The sequence below is a fragment of the Cibotium barometz genome, chromosome 18, assembly GCF_041138505.1.
Source record: "Cibotium barometz isolate CiBa-2024 chromosome 18, ASM4113850v1, whole genome shotgun sequence".
NCBI classification, from domain to species: domain Eukaryota; kingdom Viridiplantae; phylum Streptophyta; class Polypodiopsida; order Cyatheales; family Cibotiaceae; genus Cibotium; species Cibotium barometz.
The window spans coordinates 19,611,894-19,618,785 of NC_141063.1; positions in this window are offsets into that span (position 1 = coordinate 19,611,894).

Sequence of the window (6,892 nt, forward strand, 5' to 3'; positions counted from 1 at the left end):
CATTTGTTGGGAATCTGAGAAAATGAGCTTTGTAGTATTGCATCTTGGTAGGCAATGGGCCTAATTGGTGTGATCCATGTATGAAATCGTCTATCGTGAATCTCAGGAAATGATCTCTACATCACTTTGAGAGAGAGAGAGAGAGAGAGAGAGAGAGAGAGTCCATATACTATAGTAATAATGATTCAAGATCACTTTGTGCGACAAGCAAGGTGGAACTAAGTAGCGTAACCTTAAGTGAAGACGACAATAATAATATTTATCTCGGCCGCTTGGATGAGGACAAGTTGAAAATTGATTTCTTTACATTGCAACGTCCCATTGTGTTTTGTAGGATAGATGCGGGAGGGCTATTGTGTACAAAGGTAGCGACGATGCAATGATAATACTTAACAGTATGATGAGCTACGCAATTAGGCACTGCAGCTCCTTTGGGACGTTCTTCTTTGTCGGTAATTGCATGTGTAATCAGAAGCTGGGTGGCATTTATTCGAAGTGGGCTCGCATACGTGTATGGGCAGATACGTATGAGAGTTGAGCGCTTTCAACCAAAAACACACTACTTACCTTGTGTTAGTTTTTGTGAAGAACTGCACCATTTAGGCCCAGTTCACATAAGGCGGCGGAAGGAATTTAAAAAGTGTAGAAGCCAACAAAAAGTTGCCATATGGACATTAGTGTTCACATAGAGCGGCGGAAGAGAAGGTTGAGAGGTGCCACATCGTGGAAGAAAAATTGGAGTTTTGTTCCAACCCTCCCCCCTTGGAACAAACTTCTTCCACCCTCCAACTTGGCAAAAAGTGCCATGTTGGCACCAATCAACTCTTGGCTCTACTTTCCATGTTTTTGTTTTATTCTTTCTTCTGCCGCCCGAAAGATTCACACTGGGCAGCGGAAGAAAATTAGTGCAGTCTTCCTTCCGCCCTCTGTGTGAACACTCGGGTGGCGGAAGTGTGCATTTTTAAACTTTTCCACCTGGAATTGCTCATTTTTGAGTGTGTTTTTCGCCGCTTCACTGTGAACTGGGCCTTAATCCTTTGCAAGTTGTTCTAAGTGGAGAAAGAAAAAATATTAAAAGTTAAAAAAGAGCCTTCTGAAAAACTAGCCATCGTGATGGCTCCAAGTAACACGCGTGGAAAATGAAGATGTATGGCGAAAGGTATTGACCAACTACGCTGACCTAAATGTGTTGGAGCTATATATAGCTAGCCTAACTTAACTTTAGGTCTCACCTATATATACTTAACCTTGGTGTGCTTTTCACATTTTTGGGAGCTATCTTTGGTATATCGTGTCTCCTCTTCTCATTCCTTCAACATGATATCAGAGCGCAATTGTGCTCGTTGTGCGCGCAAAAAAAATCTGCGTGCGCAGAAAATTTTGCACTCTTAAAAACCTTAAAACGATCATAACTTCCTCATAAGATATTGGAATTTGATGATCTAAGAGTAGTTCATAGGGTTTTAAGGCGTTCTGAGACTGCTCGTCACATCAGATTTATCAAATTCTGCACATAAAAATTTCTGCAGCAATACAATAGCTTTAATCACATAGAAGAACATTTTATCGATGTGACCAATTGATGCATCGATTATCTCTTGTGTACGCTCCATGGCTTCATGTATACAAATTGGATCTTCTCTTCAAGTTCTCGACTCTAGTTCTCCATCACATATTTCTATGAATGTTTCTCTTTTCCTAATTATTTCTAATCATATTCAAGTTTTGTTTTATATCACAAATTTGGATGCATGTTTTTCTTTCTCTTATATCCATTATCTACTCTAAGAGTTTTATGTGGATCTTCTCTTCAAGTTCTCGACTTCGGTTCTCCATCACATATTTCCAAGAATGTTTCTCTTTCTCTAATTATTTTTAATCATATTCAAGTTTTGTTTTATATCACAGATTTGGATTCAGGTTTTTCTTTCCCTTATATCCATTATCTACTCTGAGCCTATTCAATTCTTTGTTGACTCTTAGCCTATTCAATTCTTTTCTATTGTGTACTCATATAAAAATCAATATTGACATAGTATATCTATTTTATAAAGATTATTGCTTCTATGTGATATTATTGCTACTTGCTAGAGATATGACATGTCTTGAGTTTTCATGGCTTTCTGTATGTTTTTATTTTCTAACAAGGTCTAATTGTGAGTGTGCATGCAGAAGGTAAGATATCAAGTCACTTTTGTGCAATGTATAATTTAAAAGTTAATCTCTTCGTGAGTGCAAGTGCATGTCCAAGATAATGAGGAAGAGAAAAAAGTTGCATGCAAGTAAAGAAGCTTTGATCTAAGTTGCAAGCATGTAAAGAAGTTTTGATTTTAGTTACATAAGAGGAAAAGAAGCTTTTATCTAAGTTGCATGTAGAAAAAGAAACTTTGATCTCAGTTGTATGCGAGTAAGATAGCTTTGATCTAAGTTGCATGCACGTAAAGAAGCTTCAATCTTTTTGGTATTTTACCACTTTCTTAAGATTTAAAGTTAACAATTGTGTGTTTTTGTATGTGATAACAATTGTGTATCATGTGGATACTTAAGCACTATGATTGGATATAGGCTTGCTATACAACTTTTTCACATGCTATGGTTTTGATTCATTTTTTGTACCATTAAAGCTTGTTCACATGCTATGAGTTTCGATTATCACATCATGCTTTATACTTATAGAACTAGTTTTGGCATGTATACATTGCCTTAGAATGCTTATAAGCTATGGATTTTGATGCGAAATAATAATCTCTTGAGCCTTTTGCACATAACAGATAATTTTGACATGTATACATTATCTTATAGTGTGTAATAGCTTTTCCTTTTTTGCATGTATGGTGCATGTATTTGTGATTGATGTAAAGATTTTACAACCTTACCTAGACTTTAAGATAAGTTCACTTTTGTGTCATTTGGCCTTAAGATTTTGATGAGCCGTTTGGCTTTATAATTTATGCCGTTTGACCTTATGCTTAATATTTTGATGGGCTGTTTGGCCATATAATTTATGTTGTTTGGCCGTATGCTTAAGATTTTGATGAGCCGTTTGGCCATATAATTTATGCCATTTGGCCTTATGCTTAAGATTTTGATGAGCCGTTTGGCCATATAATTTATGCCATTTGGCCTTATGCTTAAGATTTTGATGAGTCGTTTGACCATATAATTTATGCCGTTTAGCATATCATTTTTATGCTCACTTATGATACAGCCTACCAAGTGGGTGTACATACGAAGTATGGTTGTTCTCATACAAATGACGTATGATTGATTTATATATTCTATTGCATGTTGTTATGTTATTCTATCTATTGAATGTTGATGCTGCTATATTATCTCATTGGACATCTATTTGGACCATTCTATTGGACATCTATTTGGACAACTATTGGACGAGATGACCATTGGACGTTACTATGTTATTCTGTTGGATATCTATTTGGACCACTATTGGATGTTGATGTTGTTATATTCTATTAGACATCTATTTGGATAACTATTGGATAATGATGCTGCTATATTATCTCATCGGACATCTATTTGGACCATTCTATCGGACATCTATTTGGACAACTATACTGTTATGTTATTCTATTAGACATTTATTTGGACCACTATTGGATGCTGATGCTGTTATATTATCTATTAGACATCTGTTTGGACTATTCTATATTGGACATCTATTTGGACAACTCTTGGATGTTAATGCTACTATATTATCTCATTGTATATCTATTTGGACCATTTTATTGGATATCTATTTCGACAACTATTGGATGTTGATGCTGCTATATTATCTCATTGGACATCTATTTGGACTATTCTATTGCTCTACAGGCTATAAAGGATCTTTGTGACCATTGTACTTGCAATATTTCTATTATAACACTTCAAATATAATAATAAAATGGTAGGCATATATCGGGGCTGTGGATTTTTTCCTTGTTACTCCCCAAGGGTTTTTTCATCCACAGTTAGAGACCTTTGTTTGAACGGGGTTGTTGGAGCTATATGCTTGCCCAACCTACCCCTAGGTCTCACCTATATATACCTAACCTCGGTGTGCTTTTCACACACTTTTGGGAGCTATCTTTGGTGTATCGTGTCTCTCTTTCTTCTTCCTTCAACAAAATACACTTAGTGGGCTAAGTTTAATTTAAATAAATCAAAAGTACCTCCATTTATCTTTTTTGCTTTAGTCGTTGACAAGATTACAATTGTTTCTTCAACTATTTTATCCTAGTTTGATATATTTTTAGGGGGCTAAACTATTTTTTCATTTAGGATTTGCTTAAGTTTACCAAGCGAGCTCTTTGACTAGTTCAAAGGAAGCATGTAATCAGATCACCTCCATCCTCAGCTAGACCAATGAAGGATAGGTGTGACTATGGATGATGAGCGTTTCTTGGATTGCAAATAAACCAATCTTAACAGTAATCTCAATTGCCTTGTCATTGGTCTTTAAAGAAACTAGAATGCAAGAAAGCAAGGCTTCCCTTAGTTAGCTTGTCAAGGTTAAGGTATTATAATATATGCCTCTTGTATCTTATGGCTTGCATTTCTCCTTGTGGTGCATATGTTTAAAATTTGTGATTGATTTCTTATTGCTAGTCTTTCTCTTTGAAATTTGAGTTATGCTTTGTTGAATGAAATAGCTCAAGGTCATTGAGATAAGCTCTTAGTAAGAATTTGTCCTTTCTTGGCCACTATGGGCATCTCTAGGGTAGTTCTAAGGTTTTGCACAAAACAAAGGTAGTTTTTTTGTGCATCTAGAACCATGACATGATCTATCTTAAGAGAATGGGTTTAATTGACTTTGTAGGCAAAGGCATTGTGTCCCAAGGATGATGTCAATGCACTTAGCTACATCTTGCTGTTCATGGACTTGTCTCATGGCATCTTAGATATAGACAATATCTCATAGACCTAGGATTTTTGAAACCACAATTGCTACCTAACAGAGAATGTAAAGAGCATGCAAGGGGATTATGGGCATGTTTGGCACATGTATGGTGCACCATAGATTTCCTTGAAGGAGGAGAACCAAATCTTCCTCTCAACCTCCAAGTTCAATACACAGAGTAAACATGCAACATAGCAATAAAACACACACCATAAGCCATCTGTACTTGCATCTCCTATCATTGAATTCTTCACATATTATATTCTTTTCTCATGGGCCATGTTGGACATCAATAGATTGTAATACATTAGTGTCTTCGTGAATTCTTCTTGGTGATACACTAAGTATGTTCTCTTTGCACGACGTCCACACTTACGACCCACCTTTTTCTCTTGATTTTTTTTGTTTTGACTTGGTTGAAAATTTGAAAGTACACTACTCACACAAACTAGATGTCATTGTTTGCATAGGGAGAGGTGCTAGGTTTGCCATTGCTTGCATAGGGAGAGATTTGAACCACGCAAGAAGGGACTCTCAAGCTCCTTCCTTAAGGCTGCACTAACACCCCCATTGACTTTTTAAAAAAAATTAGTTTACTCGATTGTGAAATGGTTTACTACTATCTTATTCCATCATTGGTTGTGTAAAGCTTGTGCTAAGCTTGAACTACACCTTTATACTGCAAGCTTGAACACCTCATTGCTTCTAAAATAGTTCTAAAGCTGGCTTAATTAACTGCACCGTCCTTATCATAGTTGGCGAACCTTATCGTTATAGCTCCACCGTAGGTATGCATAGATCACATTGCTTAGTATAAGAAATACTGCAGGCGGTTTAGATTGCTTCGTCGTTGCATAGTGATGAAAGTGGTTTGACAGACGGTTCTCTCTCTAATAAGACTCATTGCCATTTTATTTGGTCTTTATTCTGCACTGTGCACTATTGGAGGCAGCTTCTCCCTTGTAGTCTCTTTCGTCTACTTGGGTTTGATTCTTTTCGTTGATCTAGGTTTTTCTATCTATCTTATAAACGCATAATAGCTTAGTACCCTAACACTTATTTACACTGAAAAACTCCACATTAGCTTCTTGCCATATGCTCATGCTGCTTACTCTTGCATGTCCCTCCTCGTTTCATAGTGTTTTGACGAGCATTGCATAGTATTTGTGCTTATGCACTTGTTTTATATAGCTATCTAGAACTACTCATAAACCTAAGTCTTAATTCTAGTCATGACCCTAAAATAGTGGCCTAATCGTAACCCTAATTGGTAGCTCTAAGGACCCTCTTGTACTCCATTGTTCTCCTTCTCAATCACCTCAAGTTGTAAATGGTGTTGAAGCATGTGTGCCTAAACTTTCTACCATTTGCTAAATTATTCCCATCATTGCCTTTTCTTTGAGCTTATCCCCATGGGACCTCACGCTCTCTTTATTATCTACCTCGTTTCAACACTTACATGTATAAATCCATTTAAGTGTTCAACCATGGTTACTCGAGGATTTCATCTCAATTGCCACCACTTTTATGTGATAGTACGTGTGAGTCTTTTCTAGAGCAACATATTATACTTTACCTCATAGAAGCTATGCATGTATGTGTTTGTTAATTACTGTACTTAATGACTGGGCAAAATCTCCCTCTCTATATCTTCATATTGGATTACATCTTCACTTTGAGCATGCTCATTCTTTGAATGTTTAGTGTTTATTTGTCTATATCTTCATATTGGATTATATCTTCACTTTGAGCATGCTCATTTTTTGAAAGTCAGTTTGTTGATTTATGAACTTTAGAAGCCTATGACATGATCTTGTGCAGAAAGATGTTCAAGTACTAGACCCTCTAAAAAGTTTTAACAGGCAATAATGGCACATTATGAGCACAAGTGTTAAATATATAAAATTTGGCTTTTGAAAAATCTGAGAGAGAATATTCATGGGAATTTTGGACCCCCATGAGAACCAATGTGATTGCCTAAAAAGTGATCAA